Source organism: Puma concolor, chromosome A3 (genome assembly GCF_028749965.1).
Source record: "Puma concolor isolate L17-30 chromosome A3, mPumCon1.1.hap2, whole genome shotgun sequence".
Classification (NCBI taxonomy): Eukaryota; Metazoa; Chordata; class Mammalia; order Carnivora; family Felidae; genus Puma; species Puma concolor.
The window spans coordinates 42,443,561-42,469,086 of record NC_141669.1 but is presented as its reverse complement, the minus strand read 5'-3'; the positions used below and the strand labels follow the sequence as shown (position 1 = coordinate 42,469,086).

Sequence of the window (25,526 nt, the reverse complement as noted above, 5' to 3'; positions counted from 1 at the left end):
GAATGAAATCTTGCCATTTGCAACAACCTGGATAGACCTAGAATGTAATTATGCTAAGAAAAATAAGTCAGAGAAAGAAAAATATCATATATTTTCACTCATACGTGGAATTTAAGAAAACAGATGAACATAGGGGAAGGGAAGGAAACATAAGCTGAGGATTGCTAGAGGGGGAGATAGATGGGGGCATGGGCATTAAGGAGGGCACTTATTGGGGTGAGCACTGGGTGTTATATGTAGGTGATGAATCACTAAACTCTACTCCTGAAACCAGTAACACCATTTCATGAAATATTATGTTGACTTTCTTTTTATACCAATTTACTAATAAGAGGAAATTAGATTCTCTTGAATTTATGTTTTTCATCCATATAGAAAGGAGATAGATTTTTTTCAACTCAATTAAAAAAAATTTTTTTATTAATGTTTATTTTTGAGAGAGAGAGAGAGACAGAGCGTGAGCCGGGGAGGAGCAGAAAGAGAGAGAGAGAGAGGGAGACACCGAATCCGAAGCAGGCTCCAGGCTGTAAGCTGTCAGCACAGAGCCCGATGCCGGGCTCAAACTCATAAACCATGAGTTCATGACCTGAGCCGGAGTTGGACGCTTAATCGACTGAGTCACCCAGGCGCGCCCCTCAACTCAATTCTTAAACAGAATACCAACTTTTATTTTTTTTTAAGTGACCATATTTTTTAATAGGACTACTGTGGCCTCAGTATGTTTAAACAAATTTCTCTTAACTATATTTCTTTCCTAGTAATGGCTTACAACCAACTAAATTAGTATATTTAATGCATATTTCTGATTAATATATAAATTTAGACATTGGTAAAATCCCATTGTATATGTTTTTCAGTTTCTTTAAAGCAAGAAAATCAGACATTAGCTAAAATATTTTTTGTTTCACTTAGAGATCTTTATTTTTTCAGCTATAAATTTTGTTGATTTCTTTTTCTTTTCACAAATTTTCTTAAGAAAGGGAGTAGAGGATTTGATGTGATAAAATATGAAATATATCTTTACAGAAAATATCAAAAATATTTATTGTATACTCTATTACCAACAAAGGCCCTGCTTTTGTTATTTTCCTATGATTCTGTTAATCCATGTACCACTGTGTTGTACTTTTTTTTTTTGAGGAACCATTCCTTTGAACAGTGTTAAAAAATGTTAAATTCTGTTGTATATACATCAACTCCTCCTTGCTGATTAACATTTATTTTATATCAAGAAAAAATCGATTAAATGATATCCTGATATAGAAAACTAGTATTAATTATACACAATGAAATCACCATACGGTAGTGATGAGAAAGAGGGGTGTGAGAGAGAGACTGGGATGAAGAGTTTATTTCTTGTTGGCTCTACACCTCCACTGTAAATCAGTGAAGGTGTTCTTATTGTCAGTCAATAATGTACCTTTGCTGATGAAACATACATTACTTGGGTCCCTGCCATCTGCTGTGCTGGGGATAAAGACCTGTAGGATCTCAAGTGTGTAGTTAAATTACTTCCATGCAGAACATATTAGCCACAGAATGGACACTTAGCCCTTTGCTCCTGCCTGGAGCTGGAGAATATTTTCTGAGTAGCACAAATGAGCACTTTACCATTTGGGGTAAATTTACAGGTAGCAGTAAGTTAAAATGAAAGGTTAAACTTAAAGAGCATGAATAGGGGCGCCTGGGTGGCGCAGTCGGTTAAGCGTCCAACTTCAGCCAGGTCACGATCTCGCGGTCCGTGAGTTCGAGCCCCGCGTCGGGCTCTGGGCTGATGGCTCGGAGCCTGGAGCCTGTTTCCGATTCTGTGTCTCCCTCTCTCTCTGCCCCTCCCCCGTTCATGCTCTGTCTCTCTCTGTCCCAAAAATAAATAAACGTTGAAAAAAAAAAAAAAAAGAGCATGAATAAATTGGTTGAGATAACTTCTCTAGCAACTTATGTGTTTTTTTTCCTATTAAATTTGAATTTTTAGTATTTAATACTTTGAATATTATGTTGTAGTATTATAGGAAAATGTAGCTCAATCATTTCCTCACAGCCTAGTTAACTGAAGTTCTGTATCCCTGCTCTGTCTTCAAGGGCCATAAAATGGGAAAAAATAAAGAATAATCAAATGCAGTGCCACCTAGGCTTAGATAAGATGGATCCTGTATTTTATTTAGAAGGGTCTGTATACCGCAAACAAAAAAAGACGTCAAGTTGTTTAAAAGACACATGGAGCCTATACCTTGGAATCTGGCCCTCAGTATTGGGAGGGTAGGCTTTGTGTCTTTCAGTGCCCACGTTCATGAGCAACATCCTCAGGCTCCAGAGAATGCTTCTCCACTGGAGCTGTGTGTCCTATGGCAACCATGGCCTGATGGCATTAGGGTGTGACTGGTGCCAGTATGTCTGGGATGATACTCCTTCCAACTACAGGGAAGATTTGAGTGGTGAAGTTCTTTGGAAAGAGCAAAGACAAATTAGCCTTTTTATGTTTCAGTTTGTGGTCCTGGAAGTACTCCTAATTTAATTCAGTATTTACAGCAGTTGCACATACGAGGAACATTTTGTAGCATTAAAGAGTCATATCAGTCCTAGATTTGCAAATATGCATGTGTGGGGATAACATCCATGGAGCCTAATACTCTTTGTAACGTTGAATAGAGCTATATCATTACTTTAAGGATAGTGAAACTGCGATATAAGTGACCATTATTTGTATGATGAAGTTGAATTACTTATAGTATTTACTGACCCTTTCCAATATTTGATCAGAATATGTAGAGTACATTGTTTATTTTTAAATCTAAAAATTGATTATTTCCCTTAGAGAGCAGTTCTTTGAAAATAATTCAGAAATTCATCTTATTTGCAATTGTTTTCAATAAAATAATCTCTGTAAAATACTGGCTTTAACAGTAAAAGTGTACTGAGACAACGCGGCGGCGATGTCCGCGAGCCAGGCGAGTGCCGCGGCGGCAGCTGCGGGGTTCTCGCACACGCACAGGGCAGGGCGGCAGGGCGGCTTGGGCTTCGGCCTCCCTCCAGTTCCCAGGCTTCGGCCTCCCTCCAGTTCCCAGGAAGGATAATACTATCCTTAGTTATAACCATAATGAGATGAGTACTGGCAGTGGTGTTAAGTGCCATTTTGAGCTGGCGGCCAGCGCAGAAGCCGCAGCAGCAGAGGCGGAGGCACCGGTGCCTCTCTCTCTCCTCCTCTTCAGCCTGAGCCAGGGGAGGGCAGGCGCCCGGGTGGCTGGAGGCGGTTCCGTTGCCCAAGAATTGGAATTCTCTTCACCAGGAAATGGAGACTGTTCGATCACCAGGGGCACAAAGTTATCATTCTTGGGCTGGATAATGCAGGGAAAACTACCGTCCTTTACCAATTTTCTATGAATGAAGTTGTACATGCATCACCTACAATTGGAAGTAATGTAGAAGAAATAGTGATTAATCATACGTGTTTCTTAATGCGGGATATTGGTGGACAAGAATCTCTTCGTTCTTTCTGGAACACATACTATACTAACACAGAGTTTGTAATTGTTGTTGTGGACAGTACAAAGAATTTCTGTAACTAGAGAAGAACTCTATAAAATGTTAGCCCACGAGGACCTAAGGAAAGCCGGATTGCTGATTTTTGCTAGTAAACAAGATATTAAAGAATGCATGACTGTAGCAGAAATCTCCCAGTTTTTGAAATTAACTTCTATTAAAGATCACCAGTGGCATATCCAAGCATTCTATGCTCTTACTGGAGAGGGATTATGCCAAGGACTTGAATGGATGATGTCACGATTTAAGATTAGATGATTTCTACTGACCTCTTCTCATAGACTTTGTATAAACGAAGTGCTGGACTTTATCTGAAAGCTGCAAAAATTAATGGTTTAGATATATTTATAATAAACTGACTTAAGCTTTTTCTATAAGAAGAAAAATTAAGACCACTTATTTGAGAACAAAGATGAAGTCTCACTTTCCAATCTGCTTTCTCATTAGTCCCTTCCAAAGCAAGGTCTTTAAAGCTGTGATTGCCATTTTTCTCATAATGAATCCTCTCAGGACATTGTGTAGCCTCTGGTAAGTAAAAAGGGAGAAGGAGACATTCATTTTTAACTTTAAGAGCTTTATTGTCAGTATAAGCCTCCCTAGTTGAATGTTGTTCTCTTCTTGTTCCATTAAGTCAGACTACAAATCAGCACAGATATTCAGTTTCCAATATTTTAAAATGTAAGGTTACTTAAGAAAAGTATTTTACATAAGGTTGTATATCTAATGTGTATATACCTCAAGTTCAAGTTTATGGCTTTGATTTATGTTCCAAAGAAAAGCAAATAACACAAAAGGTAATACTATCCTTAGTTACAACCATAATGAGATGAGTACTGGCAGTGGTGTTAAGTGCCATCTTGTGCTTTCCCCTGTGTTCTCTGTATTGTACTAACCAACCCATAAAATTATTGAGCTGCTCTTAAAAAAAAAAAAAAAAAAAAAAAAAGCGAACGAAAAAGAAAGAAAAGGAGAAAGCTCGACATTTTGTACCTATTTTTTTGTTGATCAAATTACGTACATGAAAACATGTAATCTGAGTGGAGTATCTGCAAACTTTCGGCTTAGTGTTAGGAATGGACAGAATTTCACATTGAGCAATTCTTGTTCCCTTTGTTGGATCTATGCCATCTAAATTACTGAGAAAATTGTTAATCCATTAATCAATCATTAATTATGATTAAAATTATCAAGTGATTTTTTTCCCACATTAATTGGAAGCTATTGTGTAAAATATGCCTACCCAAAGAAGTATCATCCTATAAATATTATAAAATAATTTCCCTAGAGTCTTCTTAGGTATTGAATTATACAAGCAGTTAGAGTGAGTTTGAGATAAAAAGTACTTATTTTCTAAGCAACAAAGGTTATTTCTTAATTTGAAAATTTCTTATTTCTGGAGTTGGGATAGTTTGAGATTTTTTTTTCTTTCTATGCTTTTTTTCTTTTTCACTTCTTACTAACCAGTGTGAATGCATTGACAACTATAAAATACAATTTTTTTAATGCTATTAAGAGTTGATCAATGCATGATAAATTATTTTTACAAAGAAGTAACTTGGCCCCAAATATCTTATGTTTGGCTAATGTATTTTGTTTTTCACTGAAAATGGAACGATAGGAAGGTTGAAGGTATTTTTATTGTACTTGTAAACAGACTTATCCTAAATGTGTTCACACATATTTTTGGGTACTCTCTTTGTATATGTTTCATGCCCTGAAAATCTGAAGGCTGATCCAAACTGGCATGTTTTAGAATGTTCAATAAAAAAAGTAACTACCTTGAATATGAGCCTTTTGGATTTCACACAGATTTTGATGAGCAGTAATAGTATATACTACAAGCATTGACAAAACTTTGAAAGTTTCTTTCTGTAAAATATAATATACTCAGTAGCTAAATCCAAGTCAGGCATGGGAGATCAGTGTTTAACAGTGGATGTTTTGTGTTTGTATTTATATTATAATGTTCATAATGCAAGTATAACATTTTATAATATTTTAATATTTGTCAACTTGCTTTTACAAAAGTAAATTCTAAATTACTAAAAAAACCCAATAAAACTGTACTTTTGCCAAAATGAATATAAAAAAAGTAATTTCTATGGAATGAGCATATGCTAAACTCTGATATATATTAATTTATTTGATGACTTATCCAAACATTACCAGTGTTCAGGGAAAACACTGATTAAATTCATTGCCTTAGAGCCTGTGCTTTTTTTAGTCATAAAATTAAAACTTTACACATATCTTTCAATTGTGTCAATGTAAAAATAGTTTTAAGTTAAGAAGATAAAATACAGTAGATATAATGGTGTGTTGGCTATATTTGTGTCTTTGAATATTTAGACATTTGGTTTGAATTTAGATACATGTCTTCATTTGTACTGCTGCTTAGGCCCTGCCAAAGTTAGTGTGATGACCTGAAAGAAGTGTAATATTCTATTTATATTATATTTTGAAGAAAGGAGAGTTCATTGTATACTAAAAAGATGGTCGTGTAGAAGAAATGTGACTTAAACGGAATTTTATGAGATTTGCAGAGCAGTTGCGATGACAGAAGTCAAGAGAAAGAAATAACAAAATCATGAAAGCAGAAGCAACCAGACATACCCACAGGAACTAAACGAGCCTCCTGGTTCAGGAGCTCCTCACTGATGTCCAAGGGTACAGGAAGTTGGAGCCTTTCAAGGAGACTCTTAAAAAGCAGGCAGTGGAGTTTAAAACTGAGGCAGTTGTAACCTACACAGAAATTAGAATTAAAATCACAATTTGGAACCTTGAAAGAATTTGTGTCCATACAGAGCCCATTATCAATTTCATTTTCTCTTCTTTCAAAAACAAAACAAAACAAAACAATTTTATCTAGTGTCTTTTAAATTCCTTTGACATCAAGGATTTTTAGCTTACTTAGATTGTATCCCTTTAATTCCTCTCATAATGTTTTGCATTTGGTAAAGATTACTAAGTAAATGGTTAAATAATAAACTAATTACTCATACCATTAGCTTATTGAAAGAAGATTTTTAATTATTCTAATATTGATGCTGCTGTGAGACTTTATTTCTAACTGAATCGTGAATCTCTCACAGATGAGGAGTAATTCTTTCAGTTTGCCAGGCAGACTTTTTTCACTTGCCAATTGAAGGATATTTGGGTTGTTTTAATTCTGAGTGATTATGAGTAGAACTTTCCTGGGTTGAATAGTGTCTTCTAAAAATTCATGTTCACTCAGAGCCTATAAATGTGACCTTATATGGAAATAGGGTCTTTCTAGATGTGATCACGTTAAATGAGGTCATTCTACATATAGTAGATTCTAAATCCTGTGACTGGTGTCCTTGTCAGGAAAGGGACATTTGGATATACAGAGACACAAAGTACATGCAGAAGGGAAAAAGTCCATTTGGAAATGAAGGCAAAATTTGGAGTGATGCAGCTAGCCAAAGGAAAAGAAGGATTTCTGGCAATCACCAGCAACTAGGAGGAGGCAAGGAAAGTTTGGATTCTTTCTGAGAGCCTACAGAGGAGGACTTCTTGCCTCCAGAATGAGAAGACAATAAATTCCCCCTGTTTTAAGCTATCTAGTTTATTGTATTTTGTTACGCAGACGTATGAATCTAATACAGAACTGCTATGCTAGGTCATATGATTATTTGCTTAGCTTTTGTAAGAAATTGTCAAATTGTTTCTTACTTAGCCTTCCCACCAGAACTCGATGAAAGTTCTGTTTGTCCTGGGTCCCATCCGGCCCCTAGTACACTACCTTTTAATTTTAGCAGTCCCTAGAGATGTGCAATAGCAATTAACTGTGGTTTCAAATTTTGCATTTCCTCAGTGACTGATGTTATGTTTGATGTGGTTGTTATCTAGATCTCTGAATTAGGCCTTTAAATGCCATTTATCCCCCCCTTCATTTCCTAAAATGTGTTTCCCTTGTCTCTTTTTCTCTTCTCTTTCGCTTAGTTGAATTTATATCAATTTTTTTTTTTTTCATATCATGATAATGGAGTTTCAGGAAGAATCATAGGTTAATGCATGCATTCAACCCACCATCTTTCCCAGAACTCCAGGCTTGGTTTTTATTCAAGATTACTTACAAATATGAAGGTGGAAATTAAAGAGACAGGTTTGATAAAATATAAATTATACAAATTAAGAAAATTGCATTGCCTTTGAAATTAACTTCCTATTTTTATAGCAGTGTAGACATCGTTATATTGATTGCACACCCATTGACAGTTAAGATATAAGCTTAAAGTACATATGTAAGAATGCATAAAGTTTCATTTCCCGACTCTTGATAAATTTAAACATTCTAATTCAGCATTCCTAATGTACTTAACCTCTATGATGATTTCAAAACACCTCCAATTTTTTTTTATTCCTCCTTTCAAGAGATGAGGCTGAACTTCCCTTCCCTTGGGTGTGGCCTGGGCTCAGTGACTTGCTACTAATGAAAATAATGAAAGAGAAGTGATGGGATATGAGTGTCTTTTAGCTTTTCTTTTTAGCTTAGCTAAAAGACACTGTGATTCAGCTCTCAAGATTTTATTTCACTCTCTATTATACTTGACTCATATAGTATTTTGGCACATCCAAGGGAAATAGGAGAAAACAAAAAACATGAAGCACCAATAAAATAAAGCTATTTTCTGTTTCCTCTATTTCATTTTCCCTTATCCTGTCCAGCATACTCTGGAGGCTGGCGGTTTTCTTGTTTTGTTGTTTTCTGTTGTTGTTTTAAAAATTTTTTTAAATCTTATCTTCAGTTCTCTACCAATGAATTAAATGACCATGATAAGAGTCCTCTGGTGTGACATTTGACATGTAAAAGAAAAACTAGAGAATTCATATAATTTTTTTCTCTCTCTCAGGAAAGCCTTGTGAGAACTGAAACCAACATTATTTTCCTGTGTTCATGTTAAAGGACTCTGGGACTAGGCATCTTTTCCTTTCTCTATATTAAACAATGTGAGGATAGGGAAAGATAAGATCGATACTTGCTACATTAGAATAAGTTCAGTACTTGCTCTTAGAAGATGAGATTACAAAGTATGTGAACAACTGACATGTCCAGATGAACTACGTGATCATCCATCCATCAAATACCAGGATCCCTGGGCTCACAATCCAAATTTTTTGATTTTATCAACTCTACTTATTCCCAACTAAAACCCTAATAATATCTTCTCCTGATTATCTCCTTCTAGGAAGGATACTGCTAATTATCCCCTAAGGGATTGTTCTTTATTGCAGTTGGCTTTGCTTCAACAATAGATTTCCTGCTTGTCTTTTGAGTATCAACACTTGTCAAGATTATTGTCCTTCTAGGAATAGGAATTTAAAAATATATATATAATGTGACAAAGCTACATGATGATTCGATTCTAGTTTGTATCTTCACACACTTCACAAACCTTCAAATGAAGTTGTATATCCTATATCTTTAATAAGTTGAGAAACATGATGGAGAAAAGAATATAAAAATACAACTGAAAGTAATCTAAAAAAATATTACATTGGAATCATCTTAGTTTATCCCTAAATAAAATTACTTATATATCTAAAGGGTTCAGGCATTTTTAAAATGTTTATTTATTTTGAGAGGGAGTGCAGGCTCTTGGCATGTGAGGGGGGGAGGGGCAGAGAGAAAGGAGGAGAGAGAACCCCAAGCAGGCTCCTCGTTGTCAGAGCAGAGCCTGATTCAGGACTCAATTCAGGTCTCAATCTCATGAACCGTGGGACCATGACCTAAGCCAATATTAAGAGTCGACACTTAACCAACTGAGCTATCCACGCTCCCCTAAAGGGTTCAGTCATTTTATTTTCCTACTGGAAATGGACCTTACACAAATGGACAGAGTGAGTAACACTTGAAATAATAGTAAGAGGTAATCTGCCATTTCTACATGGAATGGGCATTCTTTAGCTCTTCATTTATATATCACTAAAAATTAACTTCAGACTCTTTACTGAGAGCATATTCTGACAATTTTGGTGGTGCTAAGTAGAACAGGATGACACTAAGCAATGTGAATAACAGAAAAAGAGGAAGTTACAAGCAAACTGTGTATAGAGTACTACTCAATCTTTACTTACTCAGGAATACACCCACTTTGTCTTTCATTAATTTTGAAAGATTCTATTTCTGTGCTCTCATCTGCTTCAGAAACTAAATGTTTGGCCATATTTGAATAGTTTTTGGGTCATTCAGTTATCATTTCTACACATGTGGGAGAACTTAGCATCACAGAATCTACTCTCACAGTTAAACAAGATTTCAAAGGCCCTCTAGTCAATTAATGTAAACTTAGATTCTGCTTTATTTTAATTTTTATTCTCTATCCTATTTATTTTGTTTGAAAGTCAAGATTGGTAGTTCATCCATATAACAATCTCTCAGATATTTTCAAGATAATCATCATACTTTACCCTTCTTTCCCTAGTTTGTCTACCATTCCTCAAAAATAAAATACTTAGTTCCTTGGCTATTTCTTTCACTTTCTCTAATCTCCTAATTATTATAAGTATTGCATGCTTTAGACTAAAATTTTTAAAACTTTTATTTTTAAACAATTATAGAGTAACAAGACGTTGAAAAGTAAGTAGAGAGAGGTCACAAGTACCTTTTACCCAGTTTTCCTCAGTGTATACCTCTTATATATTATAATACAGTATTAAAGCCAGAATAGTACATTGATACAATTTGTGTATGACATTCTACCTCATCGTATCCCTTGTGTGGATTTGTATAAGCACCACCACCATCAACATAAAGATCTATGGAATGGATAAAGAAATTATGGTTTATATACACAATGGAGTACTACGTGGCAATGAGAAAGAATGAAATATGGCCCTTTGTAGCAACGTGGATGGAACTGGAGAGTGTGATGCTAAGTGAAATAAGCCATACAGAGAAAGACAGATACCATATATTTTCACTCTTATGTGGATCCTGAGAAACTTAACAGGAACCCGTGGGGGAGGGGAAGAAAAAAAAAAGAGATTAGAGTGGGAGAGAGCCAAAGCATAAGAGACTGTTAAAAACTGAGAACAAACTGAGGGTTGATGGGGGGGTGGGAGGGAAGGGAGGGTGGGTGATGGGTATTGAGGAGGGCACCTTTTTAGATGAGAATTGGGTGTAGTATGGAACCAATTTGACAATAAATTTCGTATACTGAAAAAAAAAAACATAAAGATCTATGTCGTTACCACAGGTTCCCCTCATAGGACTTCTTTAAAGGCACAGCCACCCACTCACTCCCCACCACCATCCCTAACCCTTGACAACTACTAACCTGTTCTTCATATATATAGTTTTGTCACTCATATAATGTTATGTAAGTGCAATCATATAATATGTGAGCACTTGAGATTGGATTCCTTTACTCAGCACAGCGTGCTGAGGTTCATCCAAGTGGTTGTGTTCAAGTTTGTTGTTTTATTGCTGAAAATGGGGCATAGTTTGTTAACTATTTATCTATTCAGGAACATTTTGGTTGTTTTCAGTTTTGGGTTATTATGAATAAAGCTGAGGTGTACATTCATGTATAGGCTTTGTGTGAACATATTTTTTTTATTTCCCTAGATAAATGTCCAGGTTTGCAATTGTCGAGATGTATGGCAACCATACATTTAGTTTTCTAAAAATTTGACAATTTCCCATCGTGGCTGTACCACTTGACACTCCCTCCAGCAATAGATCCCATTTCTTTGCATCTTTGCTAGCATTTGATGTCGCCACTGTTTTTATTTGGCTGTTTTAATATTTGTATAGTGATATATCATTGTGTTCTTAATTTGCATTTTCCTGATGGCTACTTATGTTGAACAATATACTTATTTGTTAGCTATATATAAATCTATTTTTTTACATTTAAACGTATATCATACTTATATTGCTTCTGTATATACTAGTGTGTGTGTTGTGTGTGTGTAACAAATTTTTATCAGTTGATATCTTAGCACGTCACTAGGGTAATTTCACTATTCCATGAATTTAATTCCCTCCAACCATTAAAATATAGCTGATTTCTACTTGTATAAAAAGAATATCCTTTTTCTGATAATTTATTAAGGAATCTGAAAATGATGCATAAATATGTACCAAAATCACAGTTATCAGATAAGTATCCCAGCCCTCTAACTAATCCAGTCTTTTAAAAACATATCCAAGCCAGAAGACACAAAGAAGATTTATTAAGTGAACTGGAATTACACAGTCTGCAAGTGTGTGAAGCAGAGACAATTCAGGTTAAAATATTTTTTAGCAATCCATTGACATTGTGAATTACACACAGATCTTGTGGCTACATCTCTGATGCCAATCCACGATGTCTAGCTTCCGTGGAAGTAGCAACATCAAATTTTCAGTTTTACAAGATGCAAAGCATTTTTCCCTTTGCCATCGTATTTTGAAAGAAATTTATATAATTATATATTTATCCAGAAACACACATTTCCATTTACATAACTGGCAATCAACTCAAATATTAAAGTGAAGTCTGAAGTCTGATAAGACAGCAAAAGTTATGATTAGTTTCTATGTTCTTGCTCTAATGTATACATGACCTTGTAAACCCTTGAACCTCTTCAAAATATAGCTTAGACATTTAAGTCAAAGTTTAAATTTGCTTATAATCTAAAGCTTTGCAGGTAACATTTCCAAAAGAAAAGCTCCTATCGTGTGATTCCTGAGTTTGTTTCCACTTTCATATTCTTCCCTTAATAGCAGTGCAATCCTAACATACTGTGTGGTTTCATAGTCTTATAACTGCTTTTATGAGGCATATAGAGGGCTATAGTGATGGTGGAGCGTAATGGTTAAGAGCCATACTTCCCCAGTTTAAAACCTGTCTCTGTCATTTAGTAGCAGAGTGAATTAGAGTAAGCTATGTTGGCTTTTACATTTTATAATTTCCTCATCTATAAAATAACAAAGGGATATTGTATAACTCCTTGAGTTTAGGGACATATACATTGAAATAACACAAATGAAGTGTTCAAAACAGTGTCTAGCACATAGTAAAATACTTAATAAATTTCAGCTGTTCTTATTTTCATTGATCAATAAGCAATGAGCAGTTCGAATTTTTAAACATAATATCATTTACATTAGGACCCAGAGGGAAAAAAGTAATACTTAGGTTAAATCTAACAAAATATGTAGAAGATCTATAACAGAGAAAACTACAAAATTCTGATGAAAGAAAGCTAAAGAGATATTCTATGTTCCTTGATAGGATGACTTGATTGTCAAAACACCAGTTCTTCCAAACTAGACCTGTATTTTCACTACAATTCAAATAAAAATCCCAGCAGTTATTTTGTCGTTATTGACAAATTGATTCTAAAATTTTTATGAGAGGCAAAAGATTCAGAATCACCAACACAATATTGGTGAAGAAGAGCAAACTTAGAGAACAAATGTTACTTGACTTCAAGATTTGCTGTAAAGCTACAGTGATCAACTGATGTAGTATTAACAAAATAATAAATTAAAAAACAATAAAAAATGATAAAAGAGTAAATATATCAATGTAGCGGAATAAAGAGCCTAGAAATACACCACCCAAATAGTCAACTCATCCTTGACAAAAGAGCAAAGGCAATACAATGGAGAAAAAATAGTCTTTTCAACCAATGGTGATGGAACAGTAGACATCGACATAAAAAAGAAGAAAAAAACATAAGTAAAAAAATAATTAAAACAATTCTAGACATAGACTTTACACCCTTCACAAAAATTAACTCAAAAATATCACAAGCCTAAATGTAAAATGCAAAACAATGAGGTTTCTGGAAGATAAGATACGAGAAAATCTAGATGAACATGGGAATGCTGATGACTTTTTAGATACAGTACCAAAGGCATTATCCATGAAAGAAATAATGGTAAGCTGTATTTCATTAAAATAGAAAATTACTGCTGTGTAAAAGACATCATCAAGAGAATGAGAAGTCATAGACTAGAATGAAATAGTTGTAAAAGACCCATCTTATAAAAATTGTTGTCAAAACTCACAGACCTCTTAAAATTCAAGAATGAGTATATAGACAACCTGATTAAAATGAAACACCCAATTAAAAATGTCAAAAGAGCTCAAAGGATACCTTACCAAAGAAGATACATGAATCACAAATAAGCATATTAAAATATGTTACATGTTATATGTCATTAGGGAATTACAAATCACAACAATGAGATACCACTACACCTGAATGGTCAAAGTTCAAAACACTGAAATCTCCAAATGCTAAGAAGAATGTGGAACAAAAGGAGCTCTCATTTATTGTTGATAGGAATGCAGACTTGTTACAGCCACCTTGGAAGATAGTTTGGCAGCTTGTTACACAATTAAACATACTCTAACCATATAATCTAGAGTCGTGTGCCATGGTATTAACCCAAAGGATTTCAAAACTTAATGTAGACACCAAAAACTCCACATTCATATTTATAGCAGCTTTATTTATACTTGCCAAACTTGGAAGCAACCAAAATGCTCTTCAGTAGGTGAGTGGATAAGTAAACCACAGTACATCCAGACAATGGAATATTACTCAGCACAAAAAAAGAAATAAGCCACCAAACTATGAACACACATGAAGGAGCCTTAAATGCACATTAATAAATGAAGGGGGCAATCTGGAAAACTCATATACTGTATGATTCCAATTGTATAATATCCTGGAAAAGGCATGAAGTATGGAGACATTGAAACACTTCATGGTTGTCAAGGATTAAGGGGTAGGGAGAAATAAATAGGTGGAGCACTAAGGATTTTTAGGGCAATGAAACTATTATCTATGAACTATAATAGTGGGCACAGTTGTCAACATCTATGGAATGTACAGCACCAAGAATGAGCCCTAATGTAAACCATGGACTTCGTGTGATAATGATGTGTGAATGCAGGTTCATCCATCACATTATTTGCAATAATAATGGTGGGGTGTTGATAGTGGGGGAGGTTGTGTGAGGATAGAAGAAGGTATATAGGAACTGTTTCTACTTTTCATTCAATTTTTCTGTGAACTTAAAACTTCTCTTGAAAATAAAGTATATTTAATAAAAAAATAAACTATAAACAAACTATATATATACATAGTATATATGTGTACATGTATATATATACACATATACATACGTGTGTATATATATATATATATATATATATATATATATATATATATAGTTTATTTCTTCAGTAAATACCAAGAGATATATTTCACATTACAAGATATTTACACAGTTCCCGATAAGGACCTAATACAGAATCACAATGCTAATTCTTGTGTTTCTTTCTTCTAATCATTATGATTTCACATTTGTATGATACCCATCTTTGCTCAGTCTTTTCCAGTGAGAAGCTCTGTGAACTTTTTTTGATACTTTTTCATTTTATTATCATAAATTATTTTGTTCTGTATCATAAATGATATTGCTCTGTATTGCTAGCTATACTTCAGCAAAGGTTAGGCGAACAGGGACCATGTGCTGTCATTCCACGGTTTCATTTCATGGATCTCTGTTCTAATCCCTTCAAATCAAGTCCAACTTTATTGTTTCATTATATTTAGTTTTTTTATTTTGTTTTGTTTTTTTCCTGAGAGAACTTTTAAATGTTTATTTGAGGAAAAACCCTGATTTCAGTAGAAATTAAACTGATACAATGAATGCAATGTTTAATTGTTTTGGGGAGAAAGATCCCTTACAGATGTAAACTTACACTTATTTTTTAAAGCATAGCATTATTTTTAGAAATCATCATTTTATATCTTTAATTCTTTTTCTATCTTGTAAAATTATTTTTTATTTACACACAGTAAAATACATTTCTTTTGCTGTAAAAGTTTTTGTGTTTTTAAAAATGTAACAAGTTGTGTGACTACCACAGTTAAAATTCAGACAAGTTCCATCACCTCCGAAAATTTCTATCATGATATCCTCTTGCAATCATATTCTCCCCAAGAGGTAAACTCCTGAGGAACACTGATGTCTTCTCCATTCATACAGTCTTCTTAAAAAATGGAAGCCTGTAATTTCACTCTGACTTTGTTTGCTCACATTAGTCTTTTTAAAATTCTCCATTAATACAGTCTTCTTGAAAATAGAATCCTGTAATTTCACAGTAGCTTCTTTTGCTCACATGACTGCATTTAGGATTCATACGTGATGATGCTTCTATGAATGCTTTGTTCTTCTTATGGGTGATAGCATTTCAGTGTATATATGTACCATAGTTTGCTTGTCTCTTCTTTTTTAAAATTTATTTACTTAAATTCAAGTTAGTTAACATACAGCGTAGTATTGGTTTCAGGAGTAGAAGCCAGTGATTCATCTCTTACATATGACACCCAGTGCTCATCTCAACAAGTGCCCTCCTTAATGCCCATCACCCATTTTGCCCATCCTCCCCACCTCCCTTCCAGCAACCCTCAGTTTGTTCTTCGTATTTAAGAGACACAGTTTGCCTGGTTTGCCTCCCTCTCTGTTTTTATCTCATTTTTCCTTCCCTTCCCTATATTTGTCTGTTTTTTTCTTAAGTTCCACATATGATAGTTGATATTTGATATGATATTTGTCTTTTTCTGACAAATTTATCTCACTTAGTACATTACATTCTAGTTCCATCCCTGTTGTTACAAATGGCAAGATTTCATTCTTTTTGATCACCAAGTAGCATTCCATTATATGTATATACATACATATACACATACACATACACATACATATACATACCACATCTTCTCTGTCCATTTGTCAGTTGATGAACATTTGGGCTCTTTCCACAATTTGGCTATTGTTGATAGTGCTGCTGTAAACATTGGGGTGAATGTGCCCCTTCAAATCAGCATTTTTGTATGCTTTGGATAAATACCTAGTAGTGCAATTTCTGGGTCATAGGGTAGGTATATTTTTAATTTTTTGAGGAACTTCCATACTGTTCAGAGTGGCTGCACCAGTTTGCATTCCTGCAACGTGCAAAAGTGTTCCCCTTTCTCTGAATCCTTGCCAGCATTTGGTGTTTCCTGAGTGGTTAATTTCAGCCATTCTGACAGGTGTGAGGTGGCATCTCATTGTGGTTTTGATTTGTATTTCTCTAATGATGAGTGAAGATCATTTGTGTTGTTTTCTTTTGTATGTTTATAAATTAGGTTTCTATGAGCATTTGTGTACACATTTTTGTATAAACTTTTAAACTTTCTGTATCATTTTAATTAAAATGAGTTTCTTGTCAACTACACATAGTTTTGTCTTGCTTTTTTTTCAGTCTAATCATAAAATATTTATTTCAATTAGTGTGTTTAGACAAATTACACTGAATGTAGTTGGGTTGTATTTAAGTGTACTATTTATTATTTTCTTACTTGACTCCTGATTTTTGTTCGTTTTCAACTTTAATCTCCTACTTTCACTTAGAATATTTGAACATATTTAAGTATTCTATTCTAATTTAATTATGGGATTTTTTTTTTAGCTGTATCCCAATATATTAGCTCTTTCCTGGTTATTCTGACTTCTCCCATTCTACTTAAAGTAACTCAAGTAAAATATTGAAGCCTTGTAACTATACAGATTTCTTGACTCCCCTTTATATTTTTTCCTTTCATTTTTTAAATCTTAATTCCAATGTAGTTAACATAATTAATGTAGTTAATATAACAGTGTTATATTAGTTTGAGGTGTACAATCGCCCCTTTAAATGTTAGTTATCTTATAAATTACATATTTAGATAGGTATATAGATAGATGTAAAATTTCAGTCATTGTATTCATGTTTTTAAAATAACTTTGGTGGAGAAAATTAGTCTGTTCCGCTTAACTAGATATTTAGTTTTTACTTCTCTGTTGAGAACTTCTATTTTTCCTTTTATTTCAAGCATGTTTACTTTTTTCTCATGGAGGATGGTAACAGTGACTGTTTTAAAGTCTTTGATAATTCTAACATCTGGGTCATCTCTGGGTTGGCAAATATGATCTTGTCTTTTCCCTCTTGAATTGATCAGATTTCCTGGTTTTGAGGGTTGTATACTGTATATTTTGAATATTATGCTTTGAAATTTTCAGTCCGTTAACATTTTCTGGAAAATGTTAATTTTTTGTTTGTTTATTTTAAGAAGCGATCAATCTATTCAACTTTGTGCTGTAAAGTCTGTCTCATCTACTGTGGGTGACAGATTATAATGTCAGTTCCATTCTCAAATCCTTTGCTATGATCTTTGTGCCACTTTTGTGTTCATTCTTGGGCTTGGATAGTGGCTTATGTTGTAATTCAATTATCAGAGCCTTCAGTAAGCTCTTTTGGGTATATACTGCTCATGCAAAGCTTAGACGGATTATGCTATTTCCTACACAGAGTTAGAAGATTGATTTCATCAGCTATTTCCTCTCTCTTCCCTCTGTCCCTGGTCCGTTTCCTGGCTCCTCTGGCTAGAGTAATGGAGTTCTCTCAGAGTTTCAGCTACATATAGAACCGTGCAATGCTGGCTCTCAGGCTACAGTGGTTACAAGAAAAAGGAGAAAAAAGATGGCAATTCTTTTCACACTCTTCATCTAAGTTGCCATTGTTGTTTTTCTTCTATCCATAGAGATTGGTTTTCTCTGAGACTTTTAGGTGCTCTGCTCACCATGACAGCAGTGATTGTGTGTTTTGTGCAACTGGGGCAGAGGCATGAGAGGAAAAAAAAAAATAGAAAAAAGAAAACACCAAAAAAAGAAAAAAAAATGAAGACTCCACATTCTTGGTCTCACAGATGTTCCTTTCCCAGTCCTCTGTCCAGAAAGTTAGACTATTCTTGGACATTTTAATGTCCATGCTTGCTAAACAGTTCCCTAATTCTAACCACTTGAGTCAAAGTGGGGGGAAAGGAGGAAGAAAAAGAAAATCTCACTACTATTGCATTAGTGGTTCAAGTTTTGACTTCCCTCACTCAAAACAGATGATTGGTGGATCACCTATTGCTGTTTAGTTTTCAGAGTCTTCTGGTGATTTATTTTTTAAATCTGCCCACAAATTTCAATTGCAATTAGAAAGAAAACTTTAAGGAATTACTCTCTGAGTGGTTCTTAAATTCTCTTTAACTTTATCTTTATGTATTTTTCCCTATTCAAGGCAAATGGCACTTTTACAAAACACACACACAAGCAAATACACACACACACACACACACAATTTTATTCACTTCTGTTTTAAAATATTGGTGTTAGTGTTAGAAAACTGTAGTACTGTCTCTAAGAGAAATGCAAGGACTTTGTAAAATTTGATAGCACTTTATTTTATTTCAAAGCATTTTCTATCTTCCTATACAATTTAATACTTGAATTATTGAATCAAAGTTTCAAGAATCTTGACCAGCCCACGTGAGCAGAAGAAAAAGACATTAATGTTAAGGTGGGGTAATGCTGGTAAAAATATAGTGGGAAGAGGATTTTGCAATTATACTGCCTTCCTGTACTTTATTTTGTTCAACTTACTGGTGTTTTTCTCTGAGATGCTCATTTCTTTGAATTTGTCATTCTTTTTAGTTTAGGCTTATTATATAGCATGTGTTGTTAATAGAATATAGATATAGAGGTATCTCTCATTTCCTCTGGCAGATTTATGTTGTATCTAGAATCTTTTGCCAAAAGATTTTGGTCATTTTATGTCATCATGTAATGACACCCACCATTGAGATGTGAAAATTAAAATTGTTTCCTAGTATGGGTACAAATTTCTATGGTGACTGGGAGTGGTGGCTGAATGCATTTCCTACTCAGAAGGTCTTTTATAATTTGACAAAATAAAATTCAGAAAGGTGTTTGTTGTTTGCTGGATAAGTGAGGGGACTATATATTTCAAATTTAGTCATGCCCTACAGTCTTTATTTTTCTCAAAGAAAATCCAAGGGAACACAAATAATTTTCCCTGAACATTTAACACAGAACTCAGAGGAGTGTAGTTGCATTCTGGGGTAACTTCCTTTGCATAGCCTAGGCATCTTTACTTGGCCACCTTCCCTGGAGGACTAAATCCAAATCACAGATTTTACCAACATACTTTTAGGCATAACCAAACCAGAGAACCCTCACAAGTAGTTAATTTAACAATTTACAACAAAGAGTTTATCTCAATGCCTAGAAAGAAGGTTCCTAAGACTGCAGTTGTGAGATGTGACTCACCAAGCAGTTATGAAAAGAGCATGGAAAAATGGGACTATGCCCAAATGTGCCTTTGTATGGGTGACATTGAATCCTTTACTGACTATGGCCAGAGACCTGAACAGTGTCTTTGTATTTGACCAATCTGGATGAATTTCTCTGGTAGGGTATAAGTGGGGTGTGAAGAAAGAGTTATATCTATTTCTTGGCAAGAAAAAAAATACACACACACATATGCACTCCAGGGAAGAAACACAAGAATGTTAAAGGAAAGAAATGTCCAATTATGAAGCTAGTTAAAATATGATAATATTTGAGCAATTGATTAAATATGAAAATAGAGTATATATTAGAATTTGATGTTTTAGACACTTTCTTTAAAAGCTACAAGTTTAATAATTCAGAATCCAATATCTTCTCCACAAAACCAATTGTCTTAACAATGACTAAAATTTTTATCTTTATATATTTTTAATGATATTTATAAATATTTTAATACTTAATATAGAAAGAAAAAGAAAACTATATTAAGTCACATTAAATTTCTTATTTTACATCTCAGAAAGAATGTATATTAGTTTTAAGGTGATAAATCAAGAAATAGACATATAAGTGTAATATTTATTATAATATGGTTATCAGAAGTGAATAATTGAAAATGACAGAAAAATGGAAATATATTTCCCTCTTTTTGCCAACCTCAGATTGTGTGACCAAGCTTGAAGAAAGGAAAATGTGCCATTTCACTACATTTTCTTGTACTTATTTAAAATGTCTTGGGGCATCTAGGTGGCTCAGCCAGTTAAACATCCAACTCTTGATTTCAGTTCAGGTCATGATCTCACAGTTTGTGAGATCTGTGTTGGGTTCTGTGCTGACAGTAGAGCCTGCTTGGGATTCTCTCTCCCTTTCTCTCCGCCCCTTCCCTCTTCAAAATAAATTTAAATTTTTTTAAATCTTTATTTATTTTTGAGAGAAAGACAGAGTGTGAGTAGGAGAGGAGCAGAGAGAGAGGGAGACAAAGAATCTGAAGGTGCTCCAGGCTCTGAGCTGTCAGCACAGCGCCCGACGCGGGGTTTGAACCCACAAACCGCGAGATCATGACCTGAGCCGAAGTCTCAACCAACTGAGACACCCAGGTGACCCAAATTTAAAAAAAATTTAAGTTTATTTATTGATTTTGAGAGAGAGACTGAGAGAGGGCAAGTGGGGGGTGGGGGAGGACCTAGAGGGAGAGAGAGCATCCCAAGCAGGCTCTGCAGTGTCAGCAGATGAGGAGCTCGAATTCAGGAAACCATGAGATCATGACCTGAGTGGAAACCAAGAGTCGGAGACTTAACCGACTGAGCCACCCAGGCGTCCCTAAATAAATTTTTTAACATGTCTTATCATGTTCATGTATTACTACTCTTATAATGAACTATACATACATGTCTCTAAAAAGAAAATAGTAATAAATATAGAAAGCTGGATAATAGAAGGATAAAAATGTTTTCCTTATTTTTCCTGGGGACTGAGAAGGATTAGCAAAACATCTTGTAACAAAAAGCAGTCATTTTTAAATCATGATTTGAATAATTAAATTACTTTTTTAAGTTGTACATAAGTTTTGAGGAAATGATTCATATGAAACTTCCATGAGAGAACTTAAGAATGTGGCTATTTAAGATTTTTCAGTTAAATGTTTATTAAATACTTATTAAAAGCAATCCTTTTACAAGTTAATAGAAACACAGTGATGGAAGTGTGTAAAGCCACAGTCTTTACACATGACAAGTGTTTAAACAGCAGGAAAATAATGGTTGACTTTTTTAAGATGTGAAATTTTATACTAGAAAAACGAAACAATGCACTGTGCTACCACATGACGAACTGATAATCAGAGTAGGTATATAGGATGGCTTGAAAAGGTGGACATTGAAGGATAAGTACAATCTCAAAATAGAAAACCAGTCTGAAGGGTGGGTAACAAAGTTCAAGTAATAGAGTTGGGTGTGGACTATTGGATGAGATACATTGATGGCCAGAGATGGAAGTAGTCAAGTGAGGAGAGGTTGGTCAGTTCATGAAAGAATATTTTAATCCAAAGAAGAGGTTTGGTTTTATCTTATTAACACTAAGTATTTATTAAATATTTTAATCATAGAATTAATATATTCTAAATAGCATTGTTTTTATTTTTATTTAAATTCATGTTAGTTAACATATAGTGTAGTATTGGTTTCAAGAGTAGAATTTAATGATTCATCCCTTACATATAACACCCAGTGTTCATCCCAACAAGTGCCCCCTTAATACCCATCACCCATTTAGCCCATTCCCCTACCCACCTTCTCTCCAGCAATCTTCAGTTCGTTCTCTGTTTTTAAGAGTTTCTTACAGTTTGCCTCCCTCTCTGTTTTTCTCTTATTTTATTTTACCTTCCCTTCCCTTATGTTCATGTGTATTGTTTTTTAAATTCCACATATGAGTGAAATAATATGATATTTGTTTTTCTGTTATTTATTTTGCTTAGCATAATACATTCCTGTTCCATTCATATTGTTGCAAATGGCAAAATTTGATTCTTTCTGATAGCTGAGTAATATTCCATAGCGCATATATATATATATATATATATATATATATATATATATATACCACATCTTCTTTATCCATTCATCAGTCAATGGACACCAAATAGCATTTTTTTAAGTTTTATTTATTTCTTTTGAGAGAAAGAATGAAACAGAGGAAGGGCAGAGGGAGAGGAGAGAGATGATCCCAAGCAGGCTCCTCACTGGCAGCACAGAGCCCGAAATGGAACTCGAACTCACGAACTGTGAGATCATGACCTGAGCTGAAACCAAGAGTCTGACACTTAATGGATTTAGTCACCCAGGCACCCACCAACTAGCATATTGGAAAAATTATTTGTATAGCCATGTTTAGTATAATTAAGGAAGAGCCCAGAGACAGAGGAGCAGGTTTTTAAGCTATTGCATTACTTTAGGTCTTCCAATTTTTTGTTTACTGGGGAGGTGAAAAAGAGTAGATGGAATCTTGCAAAATTAAGTTAAAGTCAGCAATTTTGCTTGTTCTAGTTGCTTACTTTATTTTTTGTTTATATCTTTCCACCTTTTGTGGGGAGTAAAATAACCTCATTCAATGAAGAATAGTGGTATTTCTTTTCACAAGTAAAAACTAATGGGTATTATCATTGTGTTTATTGCTTATTTTGGTCAATATCACTGATACTCTAATCCCTGCCAACATCTACAAAATTATTATTTTTAACAGTAATTTAATTTAAAATATCAGATTTAGGGTTCTGTGAATTTTTTCAAAAACTATATCCAAATATTGCAAAAGGTATCTCTAATTTTCTAAATAAATCATGTTAATAAAAACTGGGTCTTTATATCAACCTAAACATCAAATTGTCTCAGTTTCATAGATCTTTCAATGATACAAAAAGCTGGGTCAATAAAACTAATAGAATATGTGCTTGTTGTACATTATGAATAAATAAATAACAGTGTTACCTTTAACATCCAGTGTGTGTTACAACACTGTTCGCTGTTTGTGGCAATTAATATGCCCGCCTCTGCTTTTCTTCCACTAGTTGAGATCCTTCAAGATCAGGCACAGAAGATGGAGAATTCCCATGTATGAGGTCATTCGACTAATACCTCATCTTGACTGAAATATCATCATCTTATTTTTGATAATCCAAAAAGTTCCCAGTTTCATACATATTTGGTACTCCAAAATTTATATGTACTTGAGAAACTTGAAATTAAAAAATGAGCCATATGTAGGATATTTTGATTCTTCATTTACTATATTAATTTTCCACTTCAAATGTCTCTAAAATTAGAAAAGACACTGAATGTGAACCCCCCAAAGCCTCATTTAAAAACAATTTGAATTGCCATAATTATCATAAATCACTCTAATAGGGTAATTTTCTATCACTTATGACACCATCACATTTGAGTTCATTGGGGCTTTCCTAAATAAAACATAACTTTTCATTGTTAAATAATGCCATGTGCCTCTTCTGCATTTTGACTCAAATGGATGTCAACTTATAGTTCAAAACTGAATGAATAAAACACTCCATAATTATTTCCTAAAAAGTTCATAGTTTAGCTATCAAGTTAATCTTCTTCAGCATATTATTTTAAAAATTCTATCATGTTATGAATAATCATATGTACCATGTTATGGTGAGAACTTTAGGGCACCTCTGAGCTAAAGTTTATTGCTAGGATAGTTAACTCAGATGGTTACTGAAACAAATGCAGAATTCACATTTCTGGAAATCAGATAGCTTTGCTCCATTTTTCAAGTTACCCAGTAAATACATCTTTAAAAGTATCTGCCACTGTTTTAAGTCCCATCAAGAGAGACTCTGTAGATTTTATCTTCATCTTCATTAAACTCAAACTCTTAAACTCAACAAGGAAGATTCTCCTTCACTGAAGGTCCAAATCTAGTTAAAATGATAGTTCATTCTGAACATAAAATCACTTTTCCATGCTTTACTGTAATAGAAAATTAATTCCTTTTAGTTGTTAGAAAAGGACCAAATAACCTTACTAGTTTCAGAGACCTAGTAGCTTATATAGGTTCAGAGGTATCTCAGTCCCCATATGCACATCTTCCTCAAGGAGTAAGTTTTTATATCTTAAACACTCCTGGAGGCTTCACTTTTACCTATTTCATACCGCAGACTACATATTATCAATAAATAAGAATTGAAGGCAATTCTAGGCAAATGAAAGTGAGACAGAACAAAATAAAACTATGAGTGCCTGGGTGGAAAATGGAAACTCTCGTTGGAACAAGGAGATCCAAGCAAGACAAAGTATTGGCATTAGTTCAGAAAGAGACAAATTGCCAAGAATTTATAATGCAGTCCCCTATTCCTCTCATTAGCAGGAACAACCTAGAGGTTGCCCTGTCACTGTAAATTACATGTTTCAAATGAACATGACCTATTTCTCCTCCTTGTTGAATGATTTTGTGACTTGTTACATTACCCTTAGCACAGGCTTTTGCTAACATTTTAGGTTTCTTGGAGGCATCTAAACCTTGAAGGAAAGGAATTAAGAATGAAATTTAGAAACAATAACATAATCCTCTTATACTCCCTGTATTTTGAGTTTGAATCTGAAGAGTCCTTATTCCCAAGCCAGTGCCTGAATACTCATGAGTGGCTTATCCTTACAGGAAGATGGATAGACTATTCCAGTATCATCTGAAGGCATCCAAAATGACCCTGAATCCCAAAACAATCTGAGCATGGTGGTTAAGAGTATGGGATGATACTTTTAATTGAGTTCAAATTCCAGTGCGACCACTCAGTAATTTTGCTATATAGGCTACATAATATTTGCTTGGAGCCTTAATTTTCCATCTATAAAATGGCCATGTTAATAATAATAGTAATAATAATAATAATATAAATGTTACATATAGCAAATAATAGAAAATGTATGAAAGTACTTAGTATGAAAAGAAGCATAATAGTAGTGGTAGTTAGTAGTAGTGGTACGATTAGTAAAATTTAAAAAAAAGGAAGTTCAAGATTTTTGCTCTGAAAGGAGGTTATTCAAAGCTATGCTTTGTTTAACCTAGTGTTATTCATTTAATGCCTCTTGCACTAATTTCGCCTAAGATTTACATCATTCTAATTACTTCTGCTCTTTCCATGGACAACCTCTGAACACAATCATTTTAACTGTATCTTCTTTGCCCAGTAGTTCCATCTTGGTACTGATGCCTTTCTTTTCTAATTTTACTTCTAGGAGGTTTGCCTCTTTTCCACACAACTGATGGGACTATCCTA

The 25,526-nt window shown here is 34.2% G+C and overlaps 1 pseudogene; it reads left to right on the top strand.

Annotated features, from left to right (window-relative positions):
* The first annotated feature begins 3,374 nt into the window (after positions 1–3,374).
* On the top strand, positions 3,375–4,051 carry LOC112869687 (ADP-ribosylation factor-like protein 5A pseudogene; annotated as a pseudogene).
* Positions 4,052–25,526: the final 21,475 nt, after the last annotated feature.